Source organism: Budorcas taxicolor, chromosome 9 (genome assembly GCF_023091745.1).
Source record: "Budorcas taxicolor isolate Tak-1 chromosome 9, Takin1.1, whole genome shotgun sequence".
Lineage (NCBI taxonomy): Eukaryota > Metazoa > Chordata > Mammalia > Artiodactyla > Bovidae > Budorcas > Budorcas taxicolor.
Window position 1 is genome coordinate 30,552,985 of NC_068918.1, and position 13,854 is coordinate 30,566,838.

Here is a 13,854-nt window from a genome sequence, read left to right on the forward strand (position 1 = left end):
TTTGACTTTCTTTCTTCTGTGTCTTCAGGAAGGGATGAATAAGAAATTCATGGAGAAGAATTCAAAGTGGAAATGGAGATGAGAGCAAAGCAGTATTGATGCCATTGTCATTAACCAGAAGCAGTAGAATGGAGCAAGGTCAGGATGCTGTTTCTCCTTTGTTCTATGCTAACTGAAGTACTGAGTTACACTGCCCTCAGAGAATACAGCCACTATACGGACACTGACTACTCACCTGGATTTCTGTGATTTGAGGTCCCTCAAAATGACTGGAATGGCTTCTAAATAAAACAGGCTATTCCATTACATTATTTCTTAAATTAAGTCAGTACCAAATTGAAAAAGAATCGGTAGAATTTCCAGTCAGGTGGCATATTGAATTCATGCTTCAGTTCATCCTGTATGCTTTAAACACATGGTAATGCAGATAAAATAGAAAAAGAAAGCCAAAGGTCATTGCTGGTCTCAAAAAAACGAGATAAACATCTTTGCGCACTAGAAACACAACAGAAATGCAAAGCAGTGAGCTGAGCTAAAGCTGCAGCCCATCAAGGCCAGGGCCTTGAAACAGCTGGTGGCAACGGGAAATTCGGCTCTGGTGGAACACCAAGGCTAAAACACTTTGGTCAAGACAGAGACCAAAGCTAGCACTGTTCTGAAAGCCAGGAACTGGAACACACCAGCCATCCTGGTTTCTCCAGGACATTCTCTGCCTTACCAGTGAAAATCCTGAGTTTCAGGAAATCTCTTTGTTCTGGGTAACCAGTGATGATTAGTCACCTAACTTTTCCCAGCCCCATGAAAGGGAGCTGGATACAACTGCTGCCAGTATATTGCCTGGAGCTGTGGATTTATCAGAAGTAGTGGACCCAAGAAAGCAAAAGGAAAAAAAAAAAAAAAAAATCATTACAGCAAATGAACTGAGATACCAGCTGGCTCAGTTACTAGATTAGACATATTCCTAACATTGATAAGGAGCAGGAACCCTCTAAAGCCATCTTAAGATCTTGTTTCTGTACTGGAGCATGGGATGGAGATAAAGGCAGATGAAAATACTCATTAAATTGGAGATGGGAGTAAGAAAGAATAACAGAAATATCTCCCACTCAGTGACTGTGCACATCAAAATCTCAAAACACATAAAGAAGTTAATGCTAAAAAAAGATAGTTGTGCAATGATGGAGTAACCAGTACCAGACTAGATCTCCTGTTTTAAAAAAATTAAAAAAATAAAAACATATATATATATATATATATATATATATATATATATATATATATAAAACAATTGTCAGAAGTTGAAAAGGCTGCATAGGACTCTGTTCCTTGGGAAGAGAAAACAAACGAATAGAGTTCTCAAATGCCCCAGCTTTCTGCCTGGAGGTTCTTTGTGAATTGACATTACGAAGAAAGAGAATTCAAGCAGAGCACAGTGGTTTTGCTGAGTTAAAGAGAGACTGGAACTCTGGAAGCAAATGCAGTTTGAGAAGCAGAGTGCCAGGGAGGAGAGGTGTGCAGAGACAGAGTTCCAGAAATCTTCACAAGGGTCATCTCAAGTGTTTGTCTGAATATTAAGATGCACGTGTATAAGACAGGACCCCATCAGTTCATAAGACCAGGCGAAACAACTGGGAGAAGAACAACTCTCAGAGGAAAAACTCCTGGGGATGTGAGACTCAAGCAATGCTTTCATGGAGACGGTAAGCATTTAAATTCCAACCAGTAGAGAGACCTCTTGAACATGAGAGTTTTCGGTAAAAGAATCTTCCATGGCATTTTTGCATGTCTTATAACAATTTTGTCCCAGACTACCTTTCCAAGGAAATTTGTATATCCAGTAGCCTTTTGATCGGAGTAGGCATTGGCAACCCACTCCAGTACTCTTGCCTGGAAAATCCCATGGGCGGAGGAGCCTGATAGGCTGCAGTCCGTGGGGTCATGAAGAGTTGGACACGACTGAGCGACTTCATTTTCACCTTCATGCACTGGGGAAGGAAATGGCAACCCACTCCAGTGTTCTTGCCTGGAGAATCCCAGGGACGGGGGAGCCTGGTGGGCTGCCGTCTATGGGGTTGCACAGAGTCGGACATGACTGAAGTGACTTAGCAGCAGCAGTGTCACCCTCCAGGACAAAGTGTTGCTTTGTTTCCTGACCAGGAAAATAGAATGGCTCCTTCCAGGGCAAAGTTTGGACAGATTTGCTAGCAGCCAAAAGTTGAGAGGTTCCTAAGCTCAGGGTTCCTCAGCTGTGATCCAGATCCACAGTGTGTGACATTCAACTTGGATCCAGTCTGCAATGCCAGCATGATGTTCAGGGACCAAGGGAAACAAATGAGAATATGAAACTTAGGATGCCTGCTGTGCTATAATAAAGTCCTTTGTCTCTGACCAAGGAGTCTTATGTCTTCTGCTAGAATCCAGGCTACTTTTGTAGGCTTGCAAGTAGGGTAAAATCTCAGACACTGACTAGTCCCTGACTGACAGCATATAATAGAGACTCTTTTGTGACTCCATGAACTGTAGTCCACCAGGCTCCTCGTCCACGTGATTTCCCAGACAAGAATACTGGAGCGGGTTGCCATTTCCTTCTCCAGAGGATTGTCCCATCCCAGGTATTGAACCTGTGCTTCCTGTGTCTCCTGCACTGGCAGGCAGTTCTTTACCGCTTAGACAGCAGGGAAGCCCAAAACAATTACTACCTGGCTCTTTAAAGAAAAATTTTTAACTCCTTCTGCTTTAGAACCATCTTAACAAAACTTTAAAACAAGACTTGAAAGGATCAGGCTGATCTGAAAGTAAATTAACTGCCTGCTGAAACAAAATACTGTCAAAAAGGAAGACAAGAAAGTCTAGAAACTCAATAGTACGGTTCAGCACCAACAGAAAATTAGGAGACACATAAAGAAGAAAGGAAATGAAACTCATAACTAGGATAAAATCAGTCTACTAGAATAGAAAAGGATTTTAAAATAGACCTTATAAATATGTTCAAGCATATAATGAAAAACAGGAAATAATTTGGAAACAAGTAAAGTATCTAAATAGAGACACTAAAAGTTTTGAAAATCTTATATAATTTCTAGAGTTGAAAAATTACATTATTTGAAAGAAAAATTTCATTGCAAGGTCTTAACAGCAGCAGATCACTGTGGAAGATCAGTGAACCTGAAAAAGAGACAATGGGAATTATACAACCTGAAGCACTGGGGAGAAATACAAAAAGGACAGCGCCCCAGTGAATTGTGGAACAACATCAAGGAGTATAATTCAAAAGTAGAAGAAAGAGACTGGCAGAAAAAATATTTGAAGAAATGATGATTGAAATATTCCCACAATAGATGAGAACCATTAACTCATAGATCGAAGAAATGCAATAAACCCTGAGAGGGATAAACACAGGATCATCACACCAAGGAACATCATAATTAAGTTGCCATAAGCCAATGATAAAGAGAAAATCTTAAAAGCAGTTAGAGGGGAAAAAAAAGATACATTGCATAGAGGGGAACAGAGATAAGAATGATTACCAATTTTTCATCAGAAAGAAAGTAAGCCAGAAGACAAGTGTTGAAAGCAAACAGACATGCAAATAAAAACAGCATCAACTTTGAATTCTTTATACAGAAAATGTTACTTTGAAAATGAAAAAGAGCCTTCCTGACAAAAGTGAGAGAATCTGTCACCAGCAGACCTGGACTGTACCAGATGGAAAAGTGATTGCACACAAAGGAATGAACACTGGAAATTACACACACACACACACACACACACACACACACACATATATAAATAAAATAAATTTTAGGGAATTCCCTGGTGGTCCCATGGTTAGGGCTTTGTGTTTTCACTGCCAGTGCCTGGGTTCAATCCCTGTTTGGGGAACTAAGATACCACAAGCTGTGTGGTGGAGCCAAAAAATAAAATAAATTTTAAAAAGACTATTGACTGTGTAAAACAAAATATTTAGAGTGTATTGTGGATGTATAAAATACATGCAGAAGTAAAACATATGGCAACAAAAACACAAAGTATTGGAAGGGAGAAATGGAAATATACTATTATAAGGTGAGTAGTATATTATTTGAAGGTAGATTGCGGTAAGTTAAAGACATGTGTTGTAACCCTTAAAAAGCTAAAACAGAGCCATAACTAATAAACAATAGAGATGATAAAATGATTTAAAATAGTCAAACATCTCAAAAGAATGCAGGAAAAGAAGAAAAAAGAACCTGGAATAGATGGCATAAGTAGAAAGCAAAGAGCAAGAGAGCAGACTTCAACCACCCATATCAGTAATTACAGTTGCTGTAAATGGACTAGGCACAGCTCATTAAAAGGCAGAGAAATCTGACTGGATAATAAAGCAAGGCCTAACTATATACTGTATATGAGAAACACATTTTAAACACAGAGATAGATTAAAAGTAAAAGGATTTTAAAAGATACATAATATAAACACTAATTATAAGAAAACTGAAATGGCTATATTAACATTAAACAAAGTAGACTTTAGAGGGACAAAGAATATTACCAAAAATAAAGAGGGATATTTCATAATAATAAAAGAGTCAATCATTAGAAACATTTATAACAATTCTAAATATGCATTCAGCTAATAATAGAGCTTTAAAATAAAAGAAATAAAAACTAATTCAAACAAAGGGACATACAGACAAATTCACAATGACAGAGATTTCAGCCCTTCTTTGATCAATAAAGTAATTGATAGAACAAAGAGACGGAGAAGGCAATGGCAACCCACTCCAGTACTCTTGCCTGGAAAATCTCATGGACGAAGGAGCCTGGTAGGCTGCAGTCCATGGGGTCGCTAAGAGTCGGGCACGACTGAGCAACTTCACTTTCACTTTTCACTTTCATGCCTTAGAGAAGGAAATGGCAACCCACTCGTGTTCTTGCCTGGAGAATCCCAGGGACGGCAGAGCCTGGTGGGCTGCCGTCTATGGGGCCGAACAGAGTCGGACACGACTGAAGCGACTTAGCAGAACAAAGAGAAAATCAGCAGAGATATAAATGACTTTTATAATACAATCAGCCAACTTAGTCTAATTGACATTTATAGAATACGATCTAAAAACTCCAGGATACACATTTCTTTTCAAGTGCACAAAGAAAATGCACCAAGAAAAGCTGTTTGCTGGGCCTCAGAGCAAGTTCCAAAAAAAAGAAAATGACTGAAATTTCAAAAATATGATTTCTGACTATATAGTGAAATTAGAATACAATATATGTGCAAATCCCCAAATATCTAGACATTAAATAACATTTTTAAATAGCCCATAGGTAAAAGAAGAAATTACAAGAAAGTATTTTGAACTTAATATACAATATACCAAAATTTGTGCAGTACACGAAAGCAGTGCTTACAGGGAAATTGATAGCAGATCATGTTTGATTAGGGATCATAAAGAATAAATACCCGAAGGTCTGAATTGAATTAAAAAAATTTTTAAAGCAGCAAGGTATTGAAAGATACGAGTTTCAAAGAAATTAAGATACCTACATTTTTTTCACAATATATTTCTCTTCAAGTGTACAAGAGTCCCACGATTCTTCTAAAGGAAAAAAAAAGATCTATGAGACCCCAATGAAGCTAAAAATATCTTCAAATAATGTCTGTAAAATAGAATTGGTGAGATAGACTTTAAAAATTTAGTCAGCATGACTAATATTCCCATGTCATTTTCTAGTTACACTCTCATAAAGACAGATTCAGTCAACAAGTTATTGTTGAGCATTTACTACATTCTAGGACTATACTAGGAATATGGGAAGGAGGTAAAAAGGAAAAAAGTCCCAAGCACTCACGGATTTTCTTTGGGAGCGGGGCAGACAGATGATAAACAACAATTACCAGGTAAAAATACAGAGTATTTCGCCACACAGAGTAAGTGAAAACCAGAGCAGGGAAAGTGGTGGTGTTGGGCGGAGCTGTGATTTTAAAGAGTGAACAGGAAAGGTTATATTGAGAAGGTGATATTTGAGGAACGATCCAAAGAAAGTAAGGGAACAAACCATGCTGGTGCAAGTGTTATGAGTGTGTCTGGTGTTGGAGGGAAGAGGTCCATGTGGCTGGTGCAGGAGGAGCCCAGAGAAGAAAGCTGGAGATTGAGTTAGAGGCGTAAGACAGGACAAACCAAATAAGGCTTGAAAGCCTTGCCAGGGACTTTAGCTTTTACCCTCAGTGAGATGTGAAGCCTCTGGAGGGTTTTGGGCAAAGGAGTATCAAGATCTTGGATTTTTCTGGCTATTGAGATGAGTAGAGTTTGAAGGGGAGCAGGGGTTGAAAGACCACTTAGGCTACTGCAAGAATCCAGGAAGAGTGCAGAGAGCTGCTTCCAACAAAGTGGCAGCAATTTATGCAAAGAGAAATGATCTAGCAGAGAGGGCGGGAATGATGATGCAGAAAAGAAGGGAAGATTGCTGATTTACTGTCTTTGAGTAGCAGGGAAGGGATAGGATCTCTAGTGCACAAGCTGAAGAGATACAGAGCTTGGAACATTTCATTCATAGTAACAGGAAGAAAGGAAGAGAATATGCACAGAAACTGGCAGGTGATGGTGGTGGGATCTGTGGATATTCTTCTCTGATTACTCCTATTTCTCAGGGAAACAAGACACAAGGGCTGAAAAGGAAGAGGGGAAGGAGGCACTGGTGATTTCAGGAGGAGAAAATACGCAACAGCGAATTAGGAGAGTAAGAGAATGAATAGATTGGATTTGTCCTGGTTGGTCTTCTCCACTCAAGATACATTTGAAACAGTTCTCTAAACATTTTGCTCCTGAATCTATGTACATGAAGAAAACATAATTTGGAAGCTAAATAATTACCAATGTCTATCTATATTATCCATATTCTATTCTGGAGAGAGAATGAAAATTCTGCCTGCTAGTAAGGGTAGAGATGCCTCAGAAATATATAGCTCAATGTGAATGAAATGCTGGCAGATTTGTAGCTTTCTTTTATTTTTGCAGATTAAGGTTCTCTGTTTTGAATTCCTTCTTTATTACAAGAATACTTTCAAAAGAGAATCAGCACATCATAAATTTAAATGCAGTTATTATGTGTACTTCCCATTTACTCTAAAATTATAGCTGAAGTAAAAACTTAAAGGAAGAAATTAAATGCCATAGAGGGAAAAACACTTATTTAAGAGGCTAGAATGTTCCAATTTTTTCCAAAAGATCATTAAGTTTTCTAATGACCAACTGACACGGAAAGCTTAGGAAAGATAAAGAGTTTTTTTTCATAGCCTGCAGATACCAGCTAACAGAATCATCTGAAATAAATAAGGGTGTAAGTTGTGTCATAAACATGCTGAAATTATAAAGCTGTAAATCCTCTGATGAAGTGACAAGGAGACTAATTATCATTTTGTATTTTGTCTATTGATGCAACTCAGGAAAGACGCAAAGCAAGTCTGATGTTTTACAAGACATGAGTAGTATGTTGGTTCTCCTAAAACATCTGCTTCTTCTAAAACTCTGTATTTGAGAAAAAAAGAATTCATACCTAAATTACAACATTATTGGACTACACTTACATGTATATGTATTTCCAGAATCTAAACCTGTAAATGTTTCATCATCCCAAATGCCCCAAATTTACAATCTTTACCTGTCCATACTCCAAAATAGGAACCTCCTGCACTTCCAAAATGCTGATCCAAAGGATAGCTGTCTTTACAATGGATGCATTTTAAACGATGCAGTAATGGGTTTTCCTCTGTATGTGGGGGGATGGCAGATGATCATTTAAGAAAATTAGGTCCCTCTGGGACTTCCCTGGTGGCTCAGATGGTAAAGAATTCGCCTGAAATGCAGGAGAGCTAGGTCAATCCCTGGGTTGGGAAGGTCCCCTGGAGAAGGGAATGGCAACCCACTCCAGTATTCTTGCCTGGAGAATTTCATGGACAGAGGAGCCTGGCGAGCTACAGCCCATGGGGTTGCAGAGAGTCAGACACAACTGATAGTATAAGGCCACTTAGAATAATTACTGCTCAAGTTTGGGAATAAGATTAAAAAAAAAATTGGGAATTTAAAAGCCAACAAGACTCAAAACACTCTATTTTTTTTGGTATGAATGAGGCCAAATTAACCAAATTACCTTGCTGGTTCCTAAGCAAACACTTCTAAAAATCTTGTTCCAGTTACTCTTAAAGACAAAGACAGGGGCAAGTAGTTGCAATTCTTCAATTGAACTGTTTATTCTGCTTAGTTCAGTTTTGGTTTTGAATAGCTTCAGGCAGTTTTTCACTCTTGGGCAAGGCCCATTCAGCCATTCTCAGGTAGGTTTGACTTTTTCCAGATGGGCAACTTAAAAAATATTGGTTGAAAATGAGTAATACAGATGTTCAGATTAGATTCAGCCCATGATCACGAGGGCCTTTGAGTCTGTGCATGTCATGAGGGAAGCTCGCCCTCTGAAGCTGCTTCTCTACAGGTTATGAATGCATACCAAAGCCACCCGATTTAAAGAAACAGTACATTATTAATGGTTGAAATATTAAAGGGGGGAACCAGATTTTAACTTAAAAAAAATTGTAAAGGGCTAGTCACATTTTCAGCCCATGCTACCACTTGCAGTAATGAGAATTTTCGTAACTCCCTGAAATGCTTTATTGTTTATCCTAAATTTATCTTTTCATTCCCTCACAGAAAGGAAATGCAACAAAGAACAAATTTCAGTCATAATGCCCTGATATAAGATATTCCTGATAAATAAGTTTTAAAAAATAACTGCTGAACTGAGCTTCTTGTTTTATTCATAGCTTTTAATCATCTCAGCAGTTCCTGTCCCTCATTTGCACACATAATTGAAGGTTGGCTGTGCTATACCCCAAATCTCATTCTGCTACTATCAACTGTGTTCAAACTTCCAAAGTTTCTCAGGTTTAAATTTCCTTGCTTTCTGATGAATAGTGTTTATGTAAAAGAAAAGGGAGAACATGCCTTATATGGATTATTTAAATACACAGCTAATCCTAAAGCCTTATTTGCATCACTGATAGCAAACAGAAGCTGTAAAAGCTGGGGCAACTTGGGGCCAGACCAAATAAGCCCTCTTTGTGTAGAGTTTGTTAGATCTTCCTCAGGAAAATGGAGTCTGTGCTGGCCTCTACCTCTGTGTCTGAGAAACACTCTATCCACATGTCTCATGAGTGCTGGTATAGCCCATTACCATCATTCTTAGCTTCTCAAGAGTAGGTGTTCACCTTAATTGCTTGCCCATCATGTAATACTCACAGATACTAAGTACTGAATACATTTTTGTCAAATTGATAAGTAATTCCGTAAGATAAGGGGTCTGAAATTGACCTCAAGGTTTCTTTCCTGATCTAAAATTCTACAATTTCTATTTGTCTCAGGCTCTACCTAAAGATTTTAAGAAATCCTAAGGATGTTAACTTAATGAATAATATACGAAAGTTGCCAATTTGATCATTAATGAGGTTTTAATCCTTTTCCTGAGTTATGGCAGTGATTTAAGACCCAGAGCGAAGGAACAATCTTGTTAATAGTTATTCTAGATCAGTGCTGTCCAATAAAAATATAATACGAGCCAAAAAATACAAACCACAAATGTAATTTAAAATATTCTGGTAGCCACATTAAAACAGTAAAAAGAAACAGGTGAAATTAATTTTAATATATTACTTAACATCATATGTCCAAAAGTATCATTTCAACATGTAATTGATATAATTAAGATGTTTTAAGTTTTTGGTGTGTGTGTTAGGTCTTCAAAATCTGAGGTGTAATTTACACCTGTACACCTCAGTTTGGACTCACCACATTTCAAATGCTTGTGTGGCTGGTTAGTGGCTGTTTTTTTTGACAATACAGTGTTATAGCCTGATATTCAAGTGCTCTAAGGACCAGGAGCTTGTGAGAAATGCAAATCCTTGGAATCAGAATCTAAACTTAACAGGTACTCCAGGTAATTTGTATGGGTATCAAATTTGAGGAGGAAGTATCCAAATTCTTTTTCCAGTGAAACTATGCTTTAGATATTTTTATAACCTTCACATTTCTTTCTTTTTGGCTGCATCATGTGGCATGAGAGATCTTAGCTCCCCAAACATGGATCAAACCCATGCCCCCTGCTCTGGACCACCAGGGAAATCCTCACATTTCTAATTCGTATAAATTTTTTCATGTGTCATGCTTCCTGGGTGTCCCTCTCCCCATTTTAAAAGTAACATTTTTTTCCAGTTATAAAAGCATAACCTGTATATATAGAAAAATTAGAAACTACAAATAAGAAAAAAAATCATTCGTCATTCCATCAGAGATAACTACTATTGACATTTTGGGTGTTTATCCTTCCAGTCTCTAAAATGTTGTTTATTGCTTAATTATGTAATACATAAATAAATTCTTATAAATAATTCAAACAATAACATATAAAATGAAGTCCCCTCAACTAATATCCCAAATGCAGTCCCCCTCCTTGATTCATTCACCAGGTGAAAGACATTTGGGTTGTTTCCAGCTATGGGCAATTATGCATAAAGTTGCTATAAACATTAATTTTTGAGTATTGGGGTATGTGGGAGTGAGACTGCTTTCAGAAAACTTTTCAACTGGCGACACTGTACTTCAAAATTTGAATATATATGAATATATATTCACTCATTCATTCAACCAACAAATATTGAACACTTTCTCTGTATTAGGCAATGAGAATATAGTGAACGCAGTGGTGGTCAGTGTTGGTCCCAATCCTCACAGAATTTGTTTTTAATCAAACCTCATTTAAGTTATTTCCAACTCCCCTATCATAAACAATGAGTTTTAAGATTTCAATTCAGTTATTGATGATCATCTGCTACCTACCCAAAATTTTCCTTGGAGTTTTCAAGGAAAAAAATGACCAACTGGGTAGTCATCTTGGTTGAGAGAGTCGCCTAACTCTAACCACAGCACTGGTTAGAGGCTGGAGGAAGGAGGGAAGGCAGACGCTAGCCTTAGGCAGCTGTTGCTAGTTAACTCTAGGTTAATGTGGCGGATCTGGATAATCCTTCATCTTCCTAGGCCGTGGTTTTCAAACCTTGGTGCACACCAAGATCAGAATCTTGTTAAAGCACAGATTTCTGGACCCCACTTTGATTTAGTATGTCTGGGATCGGCTCATTAATTTGCATTTTTAACAAGTTCCCAGGTGAGTTTGGTAACACTGCTGTTCCCAGGAACATACTTTGAGAACTGTCCTAAGCTATTTCTGGGAGTTTCTGAGCCTGATATCCTAAATTTGGACTCTCCATCAGTGGTTAGGAATTCAGAGATCTAGAAGTATGAAAAAATGTTTTTTGATGTGGACCATTTTCAGTCATTGAATTTGTTACAATATTGCTTTTGCTGTTTTTGTTTTGGCTTTTTGGCAGTGAGGCAGGAGGGAGTTCAGCTCCTCTACCAGGGACTGAACCCGCACTTCCTGCACTGGAAGGTGAAATCTTAACCACTGGACTGCCAGCGAAGTTCCTAGAAGTAGATATCTTTGGAGTTACTGGAGAAGTTGTTAATTAATGCAGAAGAAACATCTGTGAGTCTAGAGGCTCCTCTGTGGCATCACTTGACAACTCTAGCTCCTTGGATTTGATTCCTTTTCCTGTTTACTGTCTTCATGCAGATTTTGCTGTCATGCTGGTTGGCAGGGGAACCTGTCCTTTGGCACTCTCAGCACCACCAGTACACCCAGTTGAAGAGTTCTTCTGGAGCCGTCTTAATATCAGGCTCCAGAATTTTCTCATCTGGGTTACAGGTGACTGCGTTTCTAGCTGCAGAAACCTACTGAAAGCTACAAGGCGTTTACCTGAGACTTCAGGTCGTGTCCAACTCTTTGCTCAGTCACGTCCAACTCTTCGCAACCGTATGGACTCTAGCCCTCCAGGCTCCTCTGTCCACGGAATTCTCTAGGCAAGAATACTGGAGTGGGTAGCCATTCCCTTCTCTTGGGGATCTTTCTGACCCAGGGATTGAACCTGGGTCTCCTGTGTTGCAGGCAGATTCTTTACCATCTGTGCCGGCAGGGAGTGGGCAAGTTCAAATAAGGAATTTGTGCGTTCAGTCCCCTCAGAGCAGTTTGAATCCAGTTTCACCACTCACAGGCTCCATCTCTAACTAGTTTTTGGAAAATTTCCTTATCTGTAAAACGAGAACTCCTCCATCCTTCAGTTACTGTGAGAACTGACACAGTAACATATGGAAAGTATTCAATACCTTGTTAGCTCAGTACAGGACACACTGTAGAACCCTCCTCATCTACTGGAAACATGGGTTGGAGTGAAGTTGTGGTACATCATGCTGTGGGACCTTCATCAGGCTCATCACAAAGTACATGTGGATCTCTGCGTATATAAGGATTCTGGCATTACTCCCTCTGGGAAAATGAGGCTCAGTAGTGCTGGGGGCCTGCTCTCTAGTCACTCACCAGCATGCACATTCTCTAGAGGGGATGTAAGATAGGGGCCTACAGAGCTGCCAGGATGAGAGCCTGGAAGAGTAGGAATGTAAGGTCAGTTTGCAACAGTGAGAGGACAAGCTGGCATGGCAAAAGCATTGGATCTCATCTTCCTGCTTTCATTTGTCATTCCCAGACACTCTAAAAGGTTAATATTACTTGTATGTTCACGATAAACATTATTCCAACAACCTGACTTTAGCTTATCTACAGTTTAGTACTCATGTTTATACTCCAGTTTTACGTTTTAGTAGTCAGGAATCTTTTCCTGTTGTCTTAGGCATATCTCAGCCGGTAAAAATAATTTCCCACTATGCCAGAAACTTAAAGAAGAAAATAACCAGAAGCCTTCCTTTAAAAAAGCCTGTAAAATGAAAACTTTAGATACAACAGAGTATTTGTGAAACTTTCTTTTTTAATAAAAAGTCCTTAAAAAAAAAGCACAAAAACAAACTCCACTTAGCAACGGAAACCGTAAATAATTTCAGAATGGAATGTACAGCGTGCACTCCCATCCCCCACCTCATACTCCTAGGGTCCTCTGAGTTCCTGCTCCTTTTGTTGAAGACCCATCATGGATATGAATCTTCATTAAGGAGGACCCGACTCTCTCCTTCTCTACATCCATACTTAGAGGAAGGGAAGATGGGGGGATGGTGTTCCCCAGGACTTCGACTGTAAAAGAAGTATTTTCTCACTGAAACGATGTTAAAAGTGATGTGTGGGCTTAACTATGAATTAGATAAATTACTGAGAGCTAGGCTGAAAAGCTAATAGCCATTTTAAGATTGTTTCTATGAGAAACACATCTGTAGGTCCCAAAATTGGCTAACAACCAACAAACATTTGAAATACAATCTGTTATAGATGGGAAAATGATTGAACAATTAAAAAAATTTGATTTATACAAATTCTTTCAAGCATGCGGTAAGTCACAAACATTTCCTGAATCCCTGAACATGCTGCATTAACAAACATAGTCCCTGTACTGACATCTCACTTAAAGCTCAGACATAACTTGCTTTAGTTTTGCATATGTCTGACATTTTTCACAATAAAAATAAAATTTGTTTGAAAAACTTTCAAATAAAAATTACTGCATTCATTAAAAAAACACTTTCAAACATAAATTTCAAAAATCCCCAACGGATCAACCTAGGGCAAAACTGGGAGGTGATATAAGAACCCCTAAAAAGAAGTAGAAACTTCAGAATTTCTTCCATAATACAGACAGCAAAGCAGCTATCAAAATATTGAAAACATTTGAAATAATGGACCTATTTTAAAACCTCCAAAATGTCTTATCACTGTTGTTCATAACTAAGAAAGTCTTTTAAATGCTTAAGTAAAAAAGAAAAATTCATTGAAATTGAT